Below are 25,506 nucleotides of genomic sequence, written 5' to 3'. Positions count from 1 at the left end.
GGAACCCCGAGACGAAGCCTGTGCATCAGCGACGCAAAATGGCGAGGCACACGAGAAGACATGGTGAAGCCAAAGTCAGGGTCGACGCATCAGAACTCTTGATGGAACGTCACGCGCGACCACAGGACAAGACAATGTTTGCGGTAACGGGTGCAGTGCAGCAGCAGGTGCGGAATGTCTGTCGGGCACAGGACACGCGTTGAAATCAATAAAACGTCATTTTGAAGATCTAAGCGGGATTATTTTTTGTGTGGACACGTCTTCGTCTGCTAACTTGTACGAGTTTGAGTTTCAGTGTTACAAAGAAAAGACAGAGAAGAGAGGTATTGCATTCATCACCCGACGAATTCTGCTACTCCCATAACGGAAACCACACAAACCCCAACAACACCGAATATCCTCTGGATGTACGAATAATGTCCTAACGAGTTCGTAATTCCGATGGATATTCCGAGGATCTACATCGGACGTACGAATGCCTTAGGACATTATTCGTACATCCAGAGGTTATTCGTTATTGTCTTGTCCCCCAATGGAGCCGATCCTCATATCTGAAAGCGGTATCCTAAAGCTAATCGATTCGATTCGAATTTCTTCGTCATGTGGTTTCGACGGCATCAACAGTAAAATTTTAAAGGGCACTGGGATCATCTCGTCTTCCTATCTAACTGCTATCTTCCGGCAGTCGTTACCTCCTGCTGTCGTCCCGGAGGACTGGCGGGTTGGTAAAGTCATCTCTATCTACAAGAAAGGTGACAAGCACGACGCTAGCAATTATCGTCCAATATCACTAGCAAGTGTGCCATCTAAAATTCTCGAACATATAATACATTCAAACATAATGTCCTTTCTCGAGTCTAATGGCCTCATTTCGTCCTGTCACTCGGACTCTCGTCATCGGCCCAGGACGAAAAATCTTACCGGAAAAAGGTGCTAGATCGCCGCACGCCTGTTACAAAAACTACTACATTGCAACAAATATTCAAAACTTCACAGGCCCGAAGGAAATTACCACGAATGCGGCTGCAACAAGCACATAACGCATTACAGCTGGGACGCAACCACGCTGTATCGCTATCGCAGTTACCCAAGACGATTGCGCCAACAGCGCTCTCATTGTCCCCAACTTGCCACACTCCTCAACACTTTTGGCCACCGCATACATCCTCTTATAACCAGTAACCACCTTTCACCTTCGCGACCCACGCAGCTGCCACGAGCCTGGCGTACATTGTGCACCAACAACCCGAACGAACCCTCTGAACCAAATAAAGCAACTCCAAACGCGCTAATCGCGCTAATTACCATCTTTGTAACAATGGCGCCGGCTCTCTTTTTTTAGGATAATGCGACACAGTGGTACAGTTTTTCCTCTCATCTCGGGAGCCCGTCCTGATGGTGTAATGGGTCCATTGTGGAGCTTTCACATTCAGTCACGAAGGGAAGACTCGTTTTCTTCCACCTTCTGGCGACGTAACTTGCGAGCAAGTTTCTGACATCAAATCTGCGAAGAAAGCACATTCGTGGCTCTCTATGCCCAGATGAGACCGCTCGTTCGGAGCGTGACCAGCTGAAGGTTACAGTTATGCTGCTTCGGATGCAAATGTGTAGGATTCAAGAGGTCTCCGGGTCGCCGTGGGGTACTTGTTTTTGACCTGCGAGAGTCATCGAAGATTGCGTCGAAGGACTCGACTGTCTGGTGTTGCGTGGAAGCTCGAACAAGTGCCCGCCGGAAGTAAAGTCGTTGCTCTGTGCTGTGAAGGTGTGGTTTTAATGAGTGACATGTTCTCGGCAGCGGAGGACGAAGTGGATAATCTCTACATCGTGGACGGCTTTTTGGTGTCGACGAGGAGCTTAGCTGGGTGCAAGTTGGATATTGACGGCAGTCCACTGTAAGTAAACACCGAGATTTCTCTACTATGATTCTGAAAGTCGGTGTTTATTTCCGGGGCAAGGCAGCGCGTGCACGCTGGAACCGACTTGACCTTACCCGACGTAAACGGATCTCTAGCACGGTGCAGCAGCGTGCACAGATGGTCACGTGACACATGTTGCATCAAGCGACCCTTCGCTTGCGTATACGACACAAAGCATAGTGATGCGGCGCCGGTGCCGGTTAGGCAGTACACTCTGTTGTTGCACCGAGTATAAGAAGGAGCAGCTTTTGCAAATTTGTATTCAAAGTTCTCACTAACTGCAAATTCAGCAAACTTTGATAATATCGTATCCTATTTATAGCTTACACAATTACACTATGCACGTAGGCATGCACAGCTGCATAGCTCGGAGAAGATGTCTGACCCGATTCTGCTTTCACTGGAAGGCGGCATTGGCAGACAGAAGGGGAACCGTTGGGCCTATAAAAACAATTGCCACTTTCCTGCAGATTGCGGAAACGGTGGCGAATCAATGGAGAAGACACTGTTGTGATAGAATGCCCTACAGGAATCTTCACGCGGCATTGCAAGTCATTACGTGACGTCTTCTCTACAATGGTTCTGAACAGGAAGCTGAGCCATTGATAATGGAGAGCGTGCGTGCGGGCTGATACAGTCAAGCAGTGTTTACGCTATTATATAGAATATTCATAGCCAGCCGTCAGAAAAAATGTTCGCTCCCACGCATGCTAAAACTCCAGGGTTCAAAGCAGAGGACCAGATTCTACAAGTGATATGTTACAGCATGCGGAGTTGCGTACACTAAGAAAAAAAAAGTAGAATTTTTCTACCCATGCGTGCAGAACGACAGTATTTGTACGAGCCGCGATGAACCGGCGTGCGCGTTCTTATAAGCGGGAGCCTCCCTTTCCCCAGTCCTCTCTCCACCTATCAAACAAGGCCGCAGTTGGCATGAGAGGGTACAACGCCGGCTCGGTAGTTTCTCCTAGTGATGGGCGATAGTCATCCAAACACTATCTATAGTACTATCGATGGTTGAGACGACTACTATTCGACCATCGATAGTTTTGCTCAAACGTATCGATAGTTTGAGCTATCGATAGTAAGCTGGACGGAGTCCAAACCCACTTGCTGCAAAAACATAGAAGTCTCTGCTCCCAGTTGTATTGTCAATCTAATCAAATACGTCTATTTATAGTTGCCCACTATTTACATTTTCGAAATAGTTGCAGATCATTAGCATGAAAAACAAAAACAAAAAAGATTAGATAAAGCAGGGGAACTCTTCCGAAAACCAGACGGGAGCCTCTGTTCTGCTCAGTAAACCAACAAAGCAGAAAAAGAAATTTCGTGGATTGTTGCGCGCTGTGCGGATGGTCCATATTAATCAGTTTTCGCTGTCAGCAGTTTATGTTACTGTCACGGTCATACGGGTTTCGGACAAATAAGGACCACTAATTCCTCCTCAGAAACGCCCACTTTATAGCACTGTACATGTATAATAAAACCGATATTTCATAAGCTTCATAATATTCCCATATTCATATTCCCATGCAGCTTCATATTTCCCATGATCATTTTTTTTTTCCCCCGAGAGGTAACAACCAATCAACAGCGAAACGCGATCGTCGAACTGCATGCGAAAAGCGATACTTCAAAATGTTTTGTTTCCTATGGAAATATGTTTAACTTTTAAATTGAGAGTTACTAAACTATCAATATTTACATGAGCGAAGTGCAAATTCAGAGTGTTCCATTTTTATAAGAAACATGAGTACAGTTTTCAAATCATAGTGAACTTGTTTCTCTTCCTACTCAGCGAAAGAAAGGAAGTCCACGGTAGCTCAGTCTGTAACATGTCGCATGATGTCAGCAGTGCGTTGCTTTCAGTGCCCTCTCGCTTCACAGAGGCGAAGCCCCCGCTTCGTAATAGATCCATTTGAATAAAATCTGCGCAATTTTGGAACGAGATATTTCGTACACATGTTCCTGACATCCCAAAGGTTACGGATATACCACAACCGTTGTGGTGATTTTGTTACGGAGTCCCCCTTTAAGGGGAGGTAAACGCTGCTTCCAGCACAGTATGTCGGAGATTTCCCGAATGTCAAATGAACGCAACGTAGTCAAAATTATCTATAGTCCTGTCCTGTGGCACGTGCAACTTCACCTCACGTAGACCTCACGTGTGACATCACAGAACGCCGCCTACTAGCCTCTAGGTAGCCCCAGTCCCAGTGGTGAATTTAGTCGAATACACCGGAAGCCGAAATCTCTAATGCTACAGCAGGTGCACAAAAAAACAACAACAACAACAACAAAGAAATGAAATCGGCTTTTCTGACGCACGTATTTCAGATGCGATGAGAAGATGCGATGAGAGGAGGACATGCAACTGTCCAGATGATAGACAGAACACTGCAAAAAACAAGAGGTTAAGGAAAGGAAGAGACATCGCGATAATAATCTCAGGCTACATGGATTCCCATTGGTACAGGGCAGGGACATGTTCTCCTCTCATCGAATCTTTGCGGCTGATTTCGTGCGCCGTTGAAATAGCGCGTCATAAGAAGCCGATTTTCACAATATGTATATATATATATATATATATTCTGCACTCGCTGTAGCATTAGAGATCTCGGCTTCCAGTGTATCCGTCTAAGTTCGCCACGGACTTCCTGATTGTGTAAAAAAAAGTTATATTGAATAGCATTAGGCAAATTTGAGAGTTCAATTAGAGAAATTTCAATTTACTGCAATTGAAATTCGACCAAAGTATCTTTTGAAGATGGCAAACTTAGGGTGCGTTCCGAAACTTACTCGCGGGTTGAGTAGATCACGTGACCATGACGTAGCTGCCGGGTCGAGTAGCTTTGGGAACGCCATCTCCCTCCAACCGAGTAAACATGACGTCTGCTACACCTCCTCGGCAGAGCGTCTCGTACGCTTTTTGCCGACGATGAAGATGACTGGGACGCTATTATCGGTACAATGCAGGAAGACCTCCTTCTTCAAGACAGGTATGCACGCCGACACTTCGCCAAAGTGCTAAGCTTGACGAACGTATTAACACTAACGCTGTTGTATTGAGTGCGCAGGTATGCCGAGATCACTGTGCCTGCACAAACAAAATTGCCGCACGGGAGCCGTTGACCGCATATTTTTTCGTTCTACCGTTTTCTTATAAACCCCAAATGACATGGTTCGTGAATCACCCTGTAGATCCTCGTACGTAGTTTCAATAAATTTCTGTAAATCTCTTGAAAACTTTTATCGCTGCAACAAGAGTACTGCTTTTCGCACAGTTCCACTGTGCATAAAGCTTGACATTAAAGTTTTCAGGCAGTGGAGGAGACATGGCAATCTGTGCTGCCACTCTCTATGGCAATTATGGCAATGCTATTTTGAAATCTGGAACTGTGAAACTGGTGAAATCAGATGCTATTGGTACAATCGTGCGTTATCGGGATACTTTTTTGTTTCTGTCCAGCAAGCCGCCCGTGTATCGCTAGGGGCGCGCATACTGGTCAAACATGCATTCTTCGCGATTGATAGTTGCAAACACGACATCTTGTAACACTTTGCACCAAGCATTGTAACACGCATACTGCAGTCAGGGCCTGAGCTAGAGGTGTGCGGGGCCTGAGGCAAAGGCACATCACGGGGCCTGTTTTACACGATTAAGTGCATACTTGATATTCGTGCGCGGAGCCTATGCAAGCCTTTGCAGCCTTTGCTAATAGTTCAGAAGCGTGCACTGAGAATCATACTGCCAAGGGTCCCTGAAACTCGATCATACACGCCTTCTCCTTATTTTCGTTTATGGATCTCTTGACACTTATCAAATATAAATTAATTTTACTAGTACACAGTTTAGTGTACTCCACTTGTGTACTTAGCTCTGTTTTTCTTACATATTACAGCACAACTTATTCGTTGCGCAGAACATACATGCACCTTAGAATGCCCTTCCCAAGAACTAATTTTGGTATATATAGATTTAGTTTTGCGGACCAAAAGCATGGAATGAATTACCAAAAGAGCTTCGGCAATGAAATAACTTTTTCTTATTTAGGCAGCGACTACGAGCACATTTAACTGGGCATTGATACACCGCTATCTTTGTCATTGTTTTACTGTATTTGATATTGTTGTCGTTAGTGATGCATATGTCATTTAGTATTACTAGTGCTAGTCATTTTACTTTAGGTGTTAGCGTTGTAGTTGAGATAACTATTGCTGATGCTGTTAATTTGTCGTACATCTGTTACATACCTGTGGTTTCACTTTAATACACATGTGCTGATAGGCTGACCCACAAGACATGTAACGCAGTTTCCATGTTGTTTGCCCACACGGGACTACATAACGGGCTGCAGCCTAGTAGTCCCATATTTCATCAGTGTACGAGCAATGTGTCAGTAAATAAATAAATTAAAAAAAAGCACAGGGCCTAAGGCGGTCGCCTTACTCCCCCCCCCCCCCCCCCTATCGCCGGCCCTGATTGCAGTTTACCGTAGCACTCAGATAATATTTTCATCAAACGTGCGCACAGATTGCTACTAAATCGTGGTCGTGATACATGATACAAGATAAAACATGAGTAGAATTCTGGGAGAAATCGGGTTTAGCCCGAACTGGTCGGAAACTGATTCTGGAGTGGAGGGAACAATCGGGCGGGAATCGGGTTTAACGCCGGAAAAAGTCAGACCCCAAATATATCCTGTCAATTCCCAGACATGGTCGAATTTCATGAAGACACCTGATTACAACTCCCTGAGATCAAGGTTAACTGTCTCATGTTTGAATAATGGGCAGGATAGCCTAAAATTAAAGAGCAGAGATAAGGAAATGATTGCGATGCCGGGGTTAAAAAAGAAAAGAAATAGGTACCTGGGGACCGGTGGCAGATCCAACGGGGGGGGGGGGGGGGGGGGGGGGTTAGTTTTTACATATACATGGCATTTCCCTCTCTTCCTCCCCCACTACGCGCTCCGACCCCCACCCCACCCCCCACCCATACTGGATCTGGATCCGCCCCTGCTGTGGACATAAAAAAAGAATGGAGTTGGACAGGGCTCGCCTTCCACAAGCAGAACAAGAAGTTTATCTACGCGTTCGCTGTGTCGTTTCGTCCTTGCAAGGTCTAATGAGGCAAGCGTCTTCAATTCTGAAACAGATACAAAACGATTTTGATATAATATTCGAATTGCCCATGGAATTGCCGCGGAAAATGTTTGCTCTGAAACGCCACCTTCTAGTCAGTGGGGGAGACATTGGTTTGGAAGGTTCGCCGTCGATGGAGAGATGGCGCGACGTTCTTACCACTGAGAACATGGAGGAAGGAAACGGGGTGCGCAGATTGCACCGCATCCGTTTCAGAACTCCGTCGAATATGCATCTGCACCACCTACTGATGTAGATTGTTGGTGATTGTCGTTTCCTTTTCTGCGTTTTTTTTTTTCGAGTGTCTAAAAATACCCCTAAGGGGGATGCAAGTTATTGAAAAAGTAACACTACGTGCACAAAGATATGCAACTAACATCTCCCTCGCTATACACAAAAAGTATCTGGATGCGGGTCAGATGCCTTTACTGAGTTGCTTAACAGCCCTGCAGTAATATTATACTAAACATACGTTCTACCCAGAAATTGCGTAGGAAAAAGAATTTTACGAATGGTAGCACTGCATGATCATACCGGAAATTACCGAGATCGACTACAGGACCCCACTTCTTCGTTCACTTGTCACAAATGTCGCGGAAGTAAATGAAATGGATGTCGGAGGGTGAACCTTCCCCTGGAAAAGCGAAATCTTTTTTCGAGTATGAGGAAGTAATTTCATCATCTTATAAATGATAAGTGCCCTTGTACAGTTGAAAATGGCATTACTGTATAGGTTGCCAATCCTTCTGCAGAAGTAAACATTGTATCAATGCTTGATTCGGATCGAAATCTTGAAGACAAGATTTCCTACTTGTGCCCAGGTTACACAGAACGTACAGTGTGTCCCAGCTACATTATTTTAACGGTCTTGTACGTGGAAGTGTTCTGTCCTTTGGTAATGGTAGCGGAGAGAAGCAATTATATTAACCTTCTAAAAGTTTATATTATCCATAAAGATATACAAAATTGGCATGCGTTCTTCGATAACTTAAACGCTTCACCTATCTCGTTCATCCTCTCCAAACTTCAATATGCCTGCGCTGTATCAGGACTTCACTTTTGTCTCCGTGTCGTCACCGCGTCTCTAACCACATTATAACCACATCTCGATCAGCACTTACGTTTAGAAAAAAGCGCTGCACGCTTTATATTTAATGAACACTCATTTAGGGCGCTTTTTTTTATTCGTTACATATTTTTAATAAAAAAGATAGAGCAGCACAGAGCCTGGTTTTTGCAGACCCATTATACGGTGAGCCGGACATTCTTTCGAAGAGTGTATGCAACTACTAGATGGCTAATTAACTTTTAAATTAGAGCTTTTCGTAGAAATGTAAGTTGGCAGATTTCGATGCAGTCACTGTTTAAAGACAACCCTATTTAAATCTCGAAACGCGCACGTTGTTTGATGTATCCGTCGCTAAAGTTTTCTATATATACATACAGCAACGACATCCTTTCGGGGCCTATCTGGGCCTCAAACAACAACAACTTTATTTTGGCTTTGGAGAGTGGGGAGGTCTGGGCCTCAAAGCAGTCTATCTGCCCCAGTGCCGTGTATGCCAAAGGGAGTCTGGCCATTAGGAGGAGCCTAAAAAAGAGGCTCGACCTGCCAATCAAACTTCGGCGCATTTCATTGGTTACCGTTTTCCATGGGCGCTGCCATGACACCAAAATTTCTCCAAGATGGAGGATGGTGCTTGGAACGGCGAAGCGGAGATTTCGTGACAAAAAATTTTCACAGACTACTATAATTTCATACTCTGAGTATACATACAGGGTGTTACCCTATAAAAGTCTACCCGCGCCGGCATGCCGTGCTCGCCAATTACTCAATGCAGGTGGTACGATGTGTTGCCTACGTATAAAACTCATAAGGACATTCCATCATGGTAAATATCGAAGTGATTGAGCACCGTAACGCAAAGTTATAGCGCAAAACGTGAGGTTCCCATAGTCAAAACAGCCAAGATGGCGGTGTTGCGAATCGCAGTTGTGACACAGTTCCCCAGACGGCGACGTGTCGCTCTGGCAATCCATCCATCCGTCCATCCAGGCAGAGACGTCCCCGCGTTATGTTATTTCACTGCCTTTCAGTAAGCAGACGACATCCCTTCATGTCCCACATGTCCGACACTTCGTGTCGACATCCCTTTGGTTGTCGTCTGCTGAGTACGTCGGCATTTTCGTTCCTCACGTTGCTTACTTCTGAGCAAAATACGACAGTTACAGGAAAGCGAAATGAAAACTGCAGTTCCATCCGGCTGGCGGGATATGCGACCCGTCGCCGTCTGGGGAGCCGCATGTCAACTGCCCTTCTCAACGCCGCCATCTTGATTGTTTTGACTACGGGAATTGCACGTTTTCAGTTATAACTTCGTGCTGCGGCGCTCAATCACTTCGAAATTTATTAAGATTAAATGTCCTTATGAGCTTTATATGAAGACCGCACAATGTGCAACCTGCATTGAGTAATTGGCGAGTACGGCATGGCGGCACGGGTAGACTTTTATAGGGTAACACCCTGTATATCCTCATGTACGCATCTGCAAAATCAGCTTCAAATTTCGCTCCGCCATCGTTATTTACGCGAAAATGGGATGTTTCGTCGTAACATTAGGCCTAGTTAAGACCGTGATACCAAGAAAATAGCAAGAAGGACGACCCTTATACGTAAGCTTTGCATTATACAATTGCATTTTATTGATACATACATCTTTGCTCATTTTTGATTCGATCTACTTAGATTACGTGATTTAAAACTTCATACCGGCAGTCGTCTGCTACGAAGAAGCGGTTGTACCGCTCTCCTGGCCAATCATTTCTGCCAGCAACCATTTCTGCAATTCTGAGCCTTCCCAACATGCCTCTCTCCATGCAGATGGCGTTGATAAAAGTGGGCGCAAAATCCGTCGTTTTGGCCTGTCACCAGTGATATCCATTTCAATCCAAATCAATCGAGTTTCTCCAAAATGGTGGCACCCAGTAAATAAGGGTGAGGTATAAGTACTGGATGGATGTAATAGTAGACAACTGTATTTCGACCTGTGATTGGCTAGATACCTCAAAAAGTGGGTGGAGCCTCAGGTATAGGCAGGTCCCATTAATGGCCAGGCTCCCTTTGGCATACACGGCACTGATCTGCCCAGCGGATCAGCGCCTTCTGCAATCATAACTTCCATACTGCTCCAAAGCGCCTGGCCCTCTGACGTGAAATGGCCGTTGTTCTCCCACCCAGTGCTTCAGATGCGCTTGTTTCGGTTCGTTGTCATAGCAGAATTTGGCGACGGATATTATGAGAATTTGTTCGTTTGAGGACTTCTAAAAGAAGAAGAAGACGAAGAAGAAGAAAAGTGTTGTGGGGGAATATGTTTAATGCAAAGAAGAGGAAAAAAGGAGAGAAAGAGAATGAAAAAAGGGTTGTCTTTAAATGGTGATTGGTTCAATCCTGCCACCTCATATTTTTCCGAAAGCCTCTAACTAAAAGTTTAACGAACAGCTTTTAGGCAATCAGTCGTTTAGTACTTACATACTCTCGTTGACACAACGTCCCTGGTCGTATAATCGGCATGCAAAAACAGCATCTGTGCTGCTCGCATAAGTTTTTATACGGGAAACCTATAACGGCTTTAAAAAAAAAGGCACTCTGTATAATAGTGCCAATACACTCAAACAGCCAGCTCAACTTGTCAGCCTTTATGCACCGCACGATATACCGGCTGCCAATATTTCACAAACTGCATCACTCACCCGCACTTCATGACAGTTGCATCAGCGCTCCTCCGTCATTATTCCATCGTGGATAGATATTTGGATGGATGCGTGAAGAAAAATATTCCGTCGTGTCGATCACAAACAGAGCTCCATGATCAATCTCCCGAACAACGTCTTTGGAAGGATCATCCTTTCAAACATCATTCATGAAATTCAATAAGCCACCAGTGCGCATAACTTACTGGACACTCAATGAAGCATCAACCGCTAATTTCACTTGACCGATTGTTACACTTGTATAGCTGTTATTTTTATATACCCTTTATGCGTATTCAGGAGTACATATGACATTGTGACACCTCATTCTATCGTCATTCATGTAGTAGTAGCTGTTGTTGTGTGTTTGATTCCGTATGTATTATTAACGAGTCTATAAGCGGGTCAACGTCCTCTTATAACTGCCTAAAAATATTGTCATGGTAGTAATTAAATTTATGTTGCGTCCCAGCCATCTAATTTTCGAAGTCCTTCAGTGCTCACGTGTGTAGATCCAAAATCAAACAAGCAGAATTAATCCTTTGTTTTTGTGATAGTTATTAACTACAACGGTTGTTTCCTCAACGCTGTTCTCACTCATTATGAAGTAACTATGAGGTAAATGGGAACTTTACAGTGATACAATGACAGTCGAGGTTAGGCAATGGCTGGAACTGTGTGGTACTTTATGAGTAGCGCAACTGTAATGATTCATAAGTCGCTCCCTGTACAGTAATAACCCTGTGGCTGTAATAGATCGCTCCCCGACTGGAACTCTTGAGGTCCTTCTTGAGTCGCCAGAATATGGTTTTTCCTGCTGTCAGCTTGGAGGGAATAATAAAAATTTGTAGTCTTTTTGGGAACTGCATTCCGCAACCATTATCATTATTCCCTTCCGGAATAAACTCATGGAAGTGTACGCGAAGCTTAGGGACTTTTTTCGATGTTTGGAAGTAAATTTTCTGGGGCAGGAGACTCAAATGGTGAGTAATTACAATCTAGGGGACTAGAAGCTGTAATCACTCCCCAATATCCTGGGGGCTTAATCGCTTCATCGTCGTCGTTACAAGCTAACGAGTGGCGGGAAATTCAAAAAGGTGGGTACGTGACACATTGCGCGTGACGTGTACCACGGCCTTCACATATCGCGGGAAGAGCGCCGTGCACGTGTTTTATCACGTGCCCACCTTTTTAAATTTCCCGCCCGCCTTTTTGAATTTCCCGCCACTCGTTAGCTTGTAACGCCCGTAACGACGATGAAGCGATTAGGCCCCCTGATTCGTTTCGTTGAGTGTAGCACCAACGTTCGATAGCAAAGATCAGTTGCAGGAGGACGGGGTTTGAAACCCAAAAGAAGACCATATCTCTAACCCATAATATCTTCGAGCACCTGTACGATCCAAAGATGACCATTATTCAGCAGAACGCCACGATCACATGCCGACCCAAACGAGTTATTTTTAGGCTCACCGCCCATACGGATTTACAGTGACGCGCCCCACATTTGACGAATAAACGGTTCCATCTCTGCACCTCAAAATGATATCCTTTCACACTTTCAGCTTTCGCTCCGGCTCTGAGAAGCGAACGAAATGACAATGGGTGAAGTTCGGGAGGCGTCGCTGACGGCGCGTACAGACTGCACGTAGACGCTTGCGCTGACAGCGAGCTGCGATAGGGAACGACAAGTTGATGTGTACCCGTTCATCTGTGTCTGTCTTCAGACACAGACATTCCACCGCAACGGAGAAAAAGAAGAAGGATACAGCTCATGCCTGATTGCACTGTAAGGGCTGCTAAGAATAGGACCACACTTTCATGCCAATATAAACCTCCGCTGACCCTGTAGACAGAGGTTCATAAATGTTGGCAATACGTCCCTGCATGGTCCATAATTTTGTTGCGAAAAAACGTGAGTTACTGTCCAGACAGGGTCGAGGATATTACTCGCTTCGTTTGATATTTGGGATGCGGTGATATGCGAGTGTTCCTCCTGCTCCATTCTGAATTTGACGAGCTTGCTGGTTTAGTGTCAGTGCTGTGTTTTGGGGAGACAGTATAGGGGGTGGCAGCTCCCCCCCCCCCCTCGCAATTCTGCGCGCTTCGATTGCTGTTCCATTGCTGTTCCATTCGATTGCGGAAATGTAGAGCTACATAAATGTGTGTTATATGCCTTATCATGCGAGAAGTATAGAAGGAGAATTAAGCAAACAAGAAACCTAGTGAAAAGAACGCGTAGAACATGCGTGTTTCTGAGCGCGTGCATTTCAAACTGCTCAATATTTTAAAAGAATAAAAAAGGAGGCCACAAAAATGAAAAAAAAAGCTGTAACGCACACACTATACGCAGGTTATGTCTCAATCTACGAGCACCTATTGGTGGCATGGCATTTAAACATACGAATCGAACGAAGAAAAGTAATCGCAGCAAACAAGTTTGTGGACCTCTATTCATAATTGTGCGCTTCGGATATTCCTATACAAAAGAAGCAATTAGGTTATAGGAGAAGCAAGCACAGCAGAAAGACGTTGCACGCGGTATACATGCATTGTCCTTTTATTACCCAATTGACATACATTTATACGGGACGAAATTCCACATGAGCGAAGCAAGGTTTACAAAGCATTCCGTGCGTCTGAATGCCAGTTGCAACGTGACTGTCATACAGCCACGAAGATATTCTCGTTAATCGAAATGTATTGCCTCACTCTATACATGCACTCTACGCACACTCGGAATGTGTATATACTGAGGCAATACCATCAGTACTGCGACAAGTCAAATCGCCCAGAACTGTTTCCTCGGTTCGTTCATGCACACTGCTTCAGGGACACGCATTGTGTTATCCTGCGGAGCTCTTTGTAAATAGTGAAAGCATCAATAATGCATTGAAACATCGTAGATAAGTCGTGATGTTTACTCCCGATGGCCTGCCTTTCGCAAGCGTCAGCAATGTACCTTCTATTACCTTACATACGTTTTGCAGCTGCCCAACCAGAGTACCCCATTCTGAGCCATTCCCTCTTCTCATTCGGCCTCCGCGATACCGTTCACGAACCGTTCGGATGAAAACGGTTCCCTAAAACGATCTACTATAAGTCGTGAAATCGTCACACTGATATATTGTCTTTCTCTACAACGACACTGATACTTCTCTACTGCACAATATTGTTTAAAATCTCGTGAACCTGTTTTTTTTTTTTAATTGTAATTGGCTTTATTCCATTACATTGTTAAATTACTCCTATATAATAGAAGATTCAACTTTTGTGTTCACCGCCAAAATCACCTTGCTTCCAGCCGATGTCAACTGGCTCAAAATTTAGCTGCGATGAACTGGTTGGAACTGGTTGGAAACCGAAACGAATATCGGTTCGGTTACGGTTACGGTTCAATGTCATGACTCGAAAGCGGTTACGGTTAGGGGACTCGCCGTTTTAGTATTTGTGGTTACCGGTAATCAAACAGTTGAACCGGTAGTTTTTTCGGTTTTCTCTAGGATGGTATCTGCAGACTGCGTGGATGTCGCAAAATGAGCTACAAAGTGCAAACGGGTAAAAATTAACATATTTGTCTGTTGCGCTCTGAAAGGGTGGTGCAGTGCCATCTGCCAGGTCGAACACAGAGTGAACTCTTTCTTCGACGCACATTGGCCGTTTGCGACATTCCCCGTAAAATAATTCGTTGTGGTCTCTATACTATCTCGTGCACATACATTTCGCTCGTGCTGTAGCAAGCTCCGAGGCAAGAAAAACTGCGTACATTCAGCGGTTAAACAAAGAGATGTGGAAACAAACAACTTGCAACGCTTCGTATCTTATATGATCACAATAATACATTTCATAACTAATAAGGGACATACGCAATACATGTCATCCAGATCCAATTATAGGTTCAAGCGCATAAGATGGTATGTTGTCTAAACAAGTTCTGAATGAAAAATACATGACGAAGAGATCGATTTTAACAGAAGCACGTACTACACCACTAACCAGAGTTGTAAAGCGATACAAATATCGCATCGAAAGTTGTTCGCGTTCAAGCTTGAACCGATTCATATGAACTGAAATCACATTTTTCGGTTCAGGTTACGGTTTCGGTTAATTGCCGATGGTGAATTGCGGCTACGTTCCGGTTACGGTTCTTAAAAAAATTTGGGTTCCAAGCGGTTTTCGGTTTTCCGTTCCGTTCCGGTTTCAGTCGGTTGGAACCGCCATTTTTTTTTCGCTGCGGAACTAAACTTGAACCCGACCAACTTACTTTCTACAAACGTAACTCGTTACTGTAGCTAGCTACTGCATAAAAGAACTACTTGCAATTACAAGTTACTTTGTTCCTAGTGTGTCGCATAACCGGATGATGATGATGATGGAAAGAAGCAAAAAATAACCGGCACTCTGGCTCTGTTATGCTTGTTCATTGTCATCTGAAAGATTCAAATACAAGAGACAGCAAAGCGCTCCGTATGGTCAACATATCTCACAAGAAGCGGTAACAATGTAACATACACATTTCTCTATCTTTGAGAAATGTCCTGATAACCAAACCTGTTTATCGTGCTCGTGTGGATAAAAGCACGCGCACGTTGGTGGTTACTCTCCTCAAAGGTGGTGCTGAGAGGTGGTGGGTTCGAATCTAACCACCGGCTCTGCTGTCTGGGGTTTCCCTGAGTTTTCGGCAGAATTTCCAGCCGGTTGTCGGCACAGTTTCCCCTGAAGTCGGCCCAGGACGCATGCTAACCCCCACTCCTGTCCCCCCACTGCTTGCTGCTGTCTCTCCCCATCTGTTCGCCGTTCATAGCCACAGTTGCTTCGTTGCTCTAACACGGAATAAAAACGAAAAGAGAGAGAGAGAGAGAGAGAGAGAGAGGGAAAGAAAACGTGGTGCTCGTGAAGCTGCTCCGACAGCGGATAAAAATACTACCTCGGCGATAAGAGACGGCCTTGAAAGGCCTCGTCGCCACAACAGAGGTGTATTAGAAGACCGTTAGAGCACGCATTGATGACGGTGCCTCTGGCTGTGTTATAAGCGACAGCAACTGGATCACAGCCCAAGGAAAGGGGAAACATGACGGCCTTGGTCCGAGGAGCCCGAAAAGGAAAGGACGCGTTATTCCACGTCTCTGACCACTTGCATCGGTGATGGAAGCGCTGGTGGTCATCTGCAGAATGCCAATTGGGACGATGTCCTTCAGTGTGGGAAGGGGTTTGGATTGTAGCCCAGCAGGGTGTCGTCTCCGTTCTGGAAATTTGTCTCATATATGCAGGAAAATCCCAGTTTAATACTGTGTACGACGCCAATAAGTTTTGTAGTTATCGATTTTCAACAGGTTTCAAAGATCGAAAATGGCGCAATCGGAGGTTGTCGTTATACTAAAACATTGAATTTGACCGCATAACACGCGATGTCGAACCACTGCGATGGACGACACAGTTTCGCTTGTGACTTAAGGAGAGAGAGGGACTTTGGTTAGAAGTTAGTTATTAGTTCAAAAATGCATGCACCTCTGGTTTCGGGCGAATCTGGAAAGACAACGGTAACATTCCGTTCACACCCTTACCATCACAACCATGCACCTGTTTTGAGAGCCTATAATCCTAGCAGTTTCAAGTCGTTCAAGCAGCTTCTATACGCCAGAAGTCTGTGTCCTTCGCAGGGTTGAAAAAAATCCGGATGTTTTTAAAAAGATCCTCTCCAGTGGGCTTTTTTTTATAAAACCTGGATATTTTTGGAGAATATATACAAGGGTAGAAATGTCACGCAGAGTAAAGACAAATGTGCTTTGCTATTCTTGATTTAGGGTGACCTCTCATAGCTTCTGCTTACGAAACTGCCTGTCCCAGCAACATTGTATGAGTTTCTATTGTTTTCCGAAAAGTGGAGTTCCACGCACGCACGCGTGGTTGAATGGTGTGGATCCTACACGACTGGATTAGCTGTCGTGTTTCGGCGCACTTCAGTTACAGTTTCTCCAGGAAGCGGAGGAAAGTCTCTCCCTGAATGGGCAGAAGAAGAAGAAGGCGGGAATAAGTTAAATCTGAAAAGTTATAAGTTAAAAAATTAACTTAAAAAGTTAAAATATAATGTTGCGCGTACCTGGGTTTGCAAACAACCAACACTACAAGAAAATAAACAGAGAGTTTTCCGTGTGACGTTGAATTCAGATTGTCTTTCACATCACATCTGGAGAAAATCTTTAAAAAATCGGGATAAAAGTGTGTGGATAAAATCCAGAAATTTCACCGGATAAAATTTATGTGGATTAAATCCAAACAACCCTGGTCCTTCGTGACTTTCATCGTGTTGGTTTGCCGAAATGCTGTTTTAAATCCACTGGATTTATTTATGTTCGTCTTCCAACGAAGATTTATTTATGTTCGTCTCAATCTAATGGGCAACACCATCGATTTTCACCGTACCGCTTATGTTGAAAAAATACATATGGATATCGCCCTATCGTCATGGCCACAGGATGAGTGACGGATATTTTTTCTTAGCGGTCTCTATTGCACTATCTAATTTCAGATGGGCTTCATTGTGATGTGATGTGCTAAAGAAAAAATGGGGATGTGAGTTGCGACGAAGTCGCACTGGCTACCCCAGTACGTTCACACACAGAAAGTACAAACAGATGATGAGAAAACCAGAGGGAGATGAGATGGTGACCAGAGAAGAACAGAGATGATGATGATGATGATGATGATGAGCTTCATTAGCAAAAGTAGATCCTTAAGAAACAACTGAACACAGACCACGTTCCACTATACCAATCACGGCAAACTGCATCCCTCCTACGTGGACAGTGGCTGAACGTCCAGTATAGACTCTGGTATAAAATCGGAAATGTGCTTCCTCTAACTGCAGTGAGTGTGACGTTCATAGGAATTACTGCGCATATTTCTCTTCTGTTCTCAGTCGCAGTGTCGCGGAGGCGACCTCAGTGCGCCTGGACGCTGAACTTTTCGACATCGTAAAAGTCTGGATTGGCTCAGTCATTTTGGCCAAGCAGCTGTGCTACAAGAAATGAAACTTCCCATAATAGCCTGACTGGCCAATATCTCGTCACTTTACATTCTCCTGGTGCATGCGGACATTCGGCAAGTCTTCTAACACTCTTAACGTTAAACCTCAGCACCTTTTCTCACCTTAGTGTGTTTTGGTAGACACTATGAAGCAGGGGCACTGGGGAAGTCAGTTCAGGCCCTGTCACGTCTAGCGTCCTCTTATCAGCATCGTCATCATATTTTAGGAGAATTCTTCAACACATCCAAATCCCATCTTTATGCCAAGTTTACGGTGTCATGGATGCCCTATACCTACTAGTCCACTGCTGCAAAGTGAGCTGTAAACGTTATTGGCAGTAAAAAAAAAAAGCCGGTTTGATCGACGTCAATGAATATTTTCACATAATAAAGAAAGCAATGGCTGTAAAGAAATTTTATAGGCACCATCACACAAGGAAACTAATGACCACTGATGACCGACCACTTTCTCTTGTTGAGTCTTCTCAAGGCGACCGTCCAGTGCTTCGTTCTAAGACGATATAATTAATCTGGAGACATCGCCAGGAAATGAAAGTCCGCATTAAAGTGCATGAGTCTAAAGAACCATCTTTTTCCCCCTCTTCCCGTTGTGCAACGCACATAGCGGTCTTCAAGGTCCACCGGTCCGTCGTTTGCGGTGCGCTTGGCGAGCGTCCATGTTGTTGTGTCCCAGCTGCATTCCGCTCTGAGCCTATTGAACTGAAACCAAGACTAGATACGGCAATGTTAAACCGTCTCACGGGTGTGGTTGCTGATGCTGTGGTCGTGAAAGTGAAAAGACACGAAGAAGGACCTTGCTGCAGGCGTCTGGTGTCCCGACGAGTCCTTCGGGCTCGTAGTCATTAATAAAAAAGACAGAGGCATCACATTTTCGCACTGCCTAATTGTCCATAATGTTAGGTCAGGCACATAGCCTGTTCCTTCGTTACCCGTTTCCAACGCGCGATAACTTTGCACGCGGACAGGACATTTGGTGCAGGAGCGGTGCTGTGTGAAGGAGTTGCAAGCAATGGACGCGATTCAAGGAATGGGCGCCGCCATTAGTGCTGCCTCCCCGTGGTAGTCACAGGAACTGTGCAAGTTTGGACTGCCGTTTGCCAAGTTCCTTCGTTTTCTCGTGTGTGTTTTCGTCCATTTTCGTGTCCGTTCGTGTTTGATTTCGTAGCGGTTCATTTTCTCCCGCTCGGGAACCGGTGTTGAACATATATTATGGCAGGCTACAGATATAGCATCGGCCAGCACTCCTGACGTGACGCACGCGGAAGCAAGCAATCTTCTTTTTCCTTGATCTTTCCAACAATGATACGCTACTGAGATGTTTACCGGATGACGAGTTATATGGAATGTTACGTTATCGTCTGTAATACTCAATAAAGACGGCGGCCACCAGTGTTCATTCCAATGGGAAGAACGCGATTTTGACAGTCCACCCCTGTTGTGTCGCCGCTGGGAACGAGGCTAAGGAGCGCACAGAGACTAGCGGTTTGAGAGTAACGCGACAAGGTCTATAGGACTAACCTTTTCGAGAAAGGATGCAGCCATTCGTATTTTGTGAACCAGGACATAATACTATAACAGTTGTCGAGACTGAGAGGTATCCAGGGTTCGAATCCCGGTGCCGGCTTTGCTGTCTGGGTTTTTCCTGGGTTTTCCTCAGACGCTTTCAGACATATGTCGGCACAGCTCCCTTAGAAGTCGGCCCAGGACGCACATTCACCAGGGCATCAGACGTTGCCCACATCCGTGAGGCCGGCCGACAACGGCAAGCACTTTCGCCAACACCACCACCTACAACAGTTGTTCTTTCTTCTTCTTTCTTAACACGTTTTAATTGAAACAGCAACTGTAATGTTGAAGAAGGCGCTGCTTATGGAAACTCTTTCGAGTGGTGCGACAATCACCATAAAGCATACTGTTTATGGAATCTAAAACAGAGCGATATAAATTTCGAAGGTAAAGGAACGAATGAAGAGGAGAAGTCGATGGTTTTCCAACGTTCAACCTATGACTTGACCGTGTACTTATGAGTGAACATGAGATCCTCTATACCTAACAAAACTCATGCTTCCGATTTGCGGTCTCTAAACTATCGCACTCTGCAACGACAATATCATTCACAACTACCTGACATCGTGCCCCGATAGAGAAGAGGAGGACCGTGGCGTGCAAAGGGAAGGGGGATATATTTATTCAAAAAAGAAAGCGAGGAAAGGTTAGTCAGGCGTAGGCCGACTCGCTACTCCTTAAAAAAAATCAAATAATAACAACAAATAAAAATAAACTGACACGGACAAAAAAAAATGAAAAAGGCAAAGTTTTTTTTTTTTTTCAAAGTGCCTCTCAAAGACATGTGTCTAAAATTGATTGCCGTGATGCACATACATTATTTAGTATAAGGGGTATACGCAGCAGATTTATTGTTTAAAAAATTATAGGATGGTTACGACCCGTGTAACGCGAAATTCAGCCTCAGCTGTGCGTGCGGTGAAACGAGGCCGGATGAAAGTGTGTAGACAAATTTAAGCGTGATGAGTATTGATTTGTGGTCGCTGAAATGGTTGGCGAGGTGAGAGGTGTCCTGAACGAGGGGGCGCTGTTCGGGAACACCAAGTTTATCCATGAGCCATGTCTAGTTGTGGGTTGGCGGATGTCGGTGCTCAGCGTAACGTCCAGCGCAACGGCGGCGGCGGCGGGATCTTGTCGATGGGCATGGGTAGCACCAGCCTGGTTTGCGCGAACCTCTGACTTCTGCCGTGCAAGGCGTTTGCGCTCCTTAGCTCTCTGTCGGCGCTTGGCCTGCGCAGCGGCCACTTGTTCGGATGTTTTCACAGTCTTGGGGCGACCCATCCTAGTGATGGCAGGAGCCCCGCACACAGGGTTTTAAAGAGCGTAAATGGGTTCTCGCTTTTTCGGCCTCTTATCGTGTACGCTTTCGGCTATATACTAAAATGTCGGTTATACCAAAGATAGCGGATGTAAATCGGTGCGGTTTTCCTCCTTATCACTCACATGTCGCCGCCGCCGACGACGCCATCTCGGGAAAGTCTGCTATACAGCTGACGCTGTAAAACTGAGGTACATTGGTTTTGATCTCACTTTCCATCGCTAGCGGTTGTAAACTGGCGGGATTGTCCTGCTTACTCCCAGCGCGGAGCGCACATGCGATAAGAGTTTTGTGTGGACATGCGGATGCCGACGACGCCGACGCGATCTCGTGAAAGTCTGCACTATACAGCTGACGCTGTAAAAGCTATGAGAGCAAAAATAGGATGGCTTTCAGCCAGGACTGCCTCCCTTACCGAAGTCAAAGCTCTTCTAGATATTGACAGCCTTTTCCTCGGCCATGGAGCAAATATATAGCAATGCTGTCATGATGCTGTGGAATGCGCGCAGTCTGCGCAACAAGCTGCCAGATCTGAAAGAATTTCTGCTTCGGCATCGAATTCCCATGTTGGCTATTAGCGAAGCTTATGTTAAGAAAGACTTCAGACTGAGCGGTATGGTCACGCAAGAGGATACAGATATCTCAAGCATGGTTCTGCTTGTTCGGCGTGATTTCAATGCAGTCGCCCTTCCAACGCCGAAAGTGGCTTGTTTATACTGTATCCGGTGTAAAATTCGCTTGGGTGACACCGTCGTCACTGTGGTGAACTTACACGTGCCGCCGTCAGCTAGGGTGTCCAAGACCGATCTGAAGGCTCTGTTGGACAATACAGAGTCTCCTTATCTGGTGGTCGGTCTCCTTATCTAGTGATCGCTCAGCACCCTACATGGGGGAGCACCAAAACTGATCGTCGAGGGAAAATGTGGATGGAGCTGATCGAGAGCCTGGATCTCTGCATCCTGAATGACGGCTCACACACGTTTTTGCGGATACCATTCTCTACGGACGTTCTGGAGGGAAGCTACATTGATACACGGACCTTGATGGCAGAGGAAGCGACCACGTGCCCATATACATCACGTATGACGGATATTCAATGGGAGCGGGATGTAGAACGACGAAATTAGCAGACTGGCGTTCGTTCCGTACAGCATGAGCAGACAGAGCCCACCCGTTGCTTTCTGCGGATCAGCTAGAAGATGTAATTGTCGATGCCTTGCCTCGTCCTCTAAGATAGTCAACGTGTGTTCTGGCCACTTAAATTCTAATCCTCGTGTGGAGCACCTACGTGCTGTCCGAACACGCGCTAAGCGTAAAGCCCGAAGGACAGGAAATCGTTCTGATATACAGTAAGCAAGATGCACGAGTAGGCTTGTACAGAAAGCACTCTGAGACGTTGACCGTCAACGGTGGCGGCACTTCTGTTGCTCCTTATCACCGTTTGAGAGCCCTGCTCGGGTATGGAGAGTCGCAAGAAGTTTAAAGGAGAATTCTCCAGTTAGGAATCGACTTGGAGCTCCTGCGCTCATAACATCTACTTCTGAGAAAGATGTGGCCGGAGAATTCTACCGAATCATTAGGAAGGGAGACAATGCGACCAGCACCGACGAGTACCTGACACATACAGCCCACGTGACACCTATTCTCGAGCATGCTAACCCATCAGCAGTCCCTGCCTTGGATATGGGCTTCCCGTTGCAGAGCTTTCGTCGGCAATTTCAGATTCATGCAAGAAGTCGCCTCCAGGCCCGGACGCCATTACATACACGGTGATTCGAAACCTTGACCCTACTTCCCTTCAAGCCCTGCTGAATATCTGCAATCACTCGTGCAGGCACGGACAGGTTCCTAGGCAGTGGAAAGTCGTCCAAGTGGTACCGTTGCTAAAACCAACAAAACACCCATCCCAATTGGCATCCTTCCGCCCAGTAACTTTGACCAGCTGCTTGGGGAAAGTTATGGAAAGAATGATCTTGCATAGAATTGAGTGGTGGCTCGAAAGCCGTGCCTTCTTCCCTCTAGAACAACCTGGTTTTCGACGTCACCACAGTTCGATAGATTCTGTCCTCGACTTGGTCACGTCGGTGGAAGAGGCACGACGAGGAGGGAAGATCTCGGCCGCGATATCTCTTGACGTTAAGAGAGCGTGTGACACCGCCAGTCATCCTTCAATCTTAGATGCTTTATACAGTGCTGCGCTCTCATGTACAAAGTTGCTTTGGATCGCTGATTTCCTCAGTCAACGATGTATTTTCGTCCGGACAAGACAAGGCGACACAGAGCAGTCCCCATCTCTCAGGGAGTACCACAAGGAAGCGTAATAAGTCCGCTCCTCTTTAATGCCGTTATGGCGGGCATTGGAACCTGCATTCAGAGGAAAGCCAACTTGTTCCTGTATGCTGATGACATCCATAGTTGGACTACAGGCACTTCCCGTCCAGCACTCCGTCAGCGTCTTCAGCGCACGTTAGATGTCATTCGTCTCTATTTACTCCATGCAGCAATGGAGATAACCGTAGAGAAAAGAGCAGTTCTAGCCTTCACGCGCAAAGACATGCACAGATGTCGCCTGTATATTGGTGGAAGCTCATTGGAGCTTCTTATGCTGCACAATGCCCTGGTTCGTGGGTCAGTAATGTACAGTCTTCCCGTCCTGCACGGACCTTCTCAGACACTGGTACAAAGGATCCAAGCTCTGCTCGCGCGAAGCCTTCGGGTATGTCTCGGGGTCCCCCCGAGGCGCTGAAACCCGCGCCTAGTAGTTGCTGAAACCAGGCACGTCCCCATTCAGGTTCTCCGTACTCGGGAAACCGCACTCCGCTATCTGCGTCTACGTGCCCATCATAAACATCACAGTCTGATTCACAAGCTTTACGCTAGACGGAACGCGACGGTTTATGCTTCTATAACATCATTTAGACCTAATATTCCCAAATTCATAGTCGGCAGGACGGCACCCAAAGTGCCTCCATGGACGTTGCCATCGCTGACGCTCAATAGTACAACGGTACCGCTGTACATATGGATCGTCAACCAGGGACACTTCATCTTCAGCCTTTGCCATTCCATCAGAGTCCGTTACACGCGGATGTCGTCTGTCTCAGCGCGCCTCATCGACATCCGCTGAACTTTATGCTATCCTGCTATTCTTGAAATATGCGGCAGACTGTGAACCGCGGCAATGGGTAATTTATACCGACTCCAAAGCAGCTCTCCTGTGCATTAAAAACATGGGCATCCGCGGTTCCGTATCCCCAATGGTGATAGATATCCTATGCGCCCTGAAGTTTCTACAAGATCGTTCTCACTCCGTTGCCTTTCAGTGGGTTCTAGGGCTTTGCGGAATAACTGGGAACCACGAGGCCGACGCTGCCGCTGCACATCAACAACGGTCTTCTATGTCCATTATACTTCCGAGAGGAGACAGAAGATCCCTCCTCTGGCATTTGTCTGATTCCTTGTCTACCCTACAGTGGCAACACGACATTCCAACCAGGTCCTCTTTGCGAAGTGTAAACCCAACGCTGTCACACTGGCTGCCTCCTCGTCCCCTGAAATCGCTCATCCAGAGGCTACATCTGAACGTGGCTTTCACTCCGTTCTGTCGCTACCAGCTAGGCTGTGAGGCTAGCCCTATTTGCGACGAGTGTGGTGTACTTGCCAACGTGGAGCACATAGCCCTCCGCTGTCGGGCTTATTTCAACGAGAGGCGTACACTGCAATCACAGCTTGCCACCCTTGGCTGCCGCCCCTTCAACTTGTCGAGCATCCTCGGCCCTTGTGACTCCGCGGCCCACTCCAGGGCGGCCTTACGTCATGTAGTTGTTTTTTTTAGGCGACTGGCGTAAAGGACTCATTGTGACGCCGACAGCGCTCTCGGACATTCCCACCATCACGGCCAGGATCGCCATCGCCGCTCCTATCATCACCGTCATCTCTCATTATCGTCATCGCTCATCATCGTCATCACTCATCATTGTCATCAGTCGTATTAGACCCCCTAGCTATGAGGTAGCGTTTCACTCCTAGAGTGGAAAAACATCCCCACTTCATCGTCAGGATATAATTGTTGTTGTTGTTGTTGTTGCCTTCCTTTCTGCTGTCTCACTTTTGCACAAAAGCCTCTGATTAAAGAGTTAGTTAATGAATTTTAGGTAATTTGTCATCTTGTAGTTACATGCTCTCTTCGAGAGGATGTCCGCCTCGCCGTATAGTAACTCAATTGCAAAAACAGCCTATTCATGCTGCTGCCATAGTTTAACACAAAAAAAAGTAATAGTAATAATAATAAATCTATTGCGGATTTTTAAAAAAACACCCGGTATAAATTCTACACATATTTTAACAGGATACCCTGTGCATAACCCATGCCAACATTTCTTTATCATAGCCAATTTCCACATATCTCACGTGCTTGACACTTCGTTGAGAAAGAAGGAAACAGCCCACTTCTCCTTCAGCACCGATCGTGGATAGAATAAAATCGGACCAGTATCCTTTCATCCCGCACATTTATTTCCATACAGCATTCGCATAGGCTGGGTAAGAATGCGGTCCAGTTGAGTCATTTTTTAACGGGCCGGAGAGAGTGCGTCATTCATCTGTGCAGCGTGAACGTGCTGCTCTGCCCTTGTGAAGGACGCAGTGAAACATTCCTGAGGTGGGAAGTCCCACGACTCCAATTATAGCGATGGGCGATGCTCGCAATGAAAATGTGGCAAGGGTTCACCACGTGGGTGGGTGCCGTTACATGACGTCATGGAA

General features: G+C 45.9%; 1 protein-coding gene across 1 annotated transcript in view; it reads left to right on the top strand.

Moving 5' to 3' along the window:
- Positions 1-1,855: 1,855 nt before the first annotated feature.
- Positions 1,856-25,506, top strand: part of LOC135394224 (uncharacterized) — a 247,129-nt gene continuing 223,478 nt past the window's right edge. Inside the window, exon 1 of the mRNA XM_064624844.1 lies at positions 1,856-1,892. The gene's annotated coding sequence lies outside the window, so the exon portion shown is untranslated. The remainder of the gene's footprint in view (positions 1,893-25,506) is intronic.

Source organism: Ornithodoros turicata, chromosome 5, assembly GCF_037126465.1.
Source record: "Ornithodoros turicata isolate Travis chromosome 5, ASM3712646v1, whole genome shotgun sequence".
Lineage (NCBI taxonomy): Eukaryota > Metazoa > Arthropoda > Arachnida > Ixodida > Argasidae > Ornithodoros > Ornithodoros turicata.
Note: the sequence above shows the minus strand (reverse complement) of the source record. Positions and strands in the feature narration are given on the sequence as shown.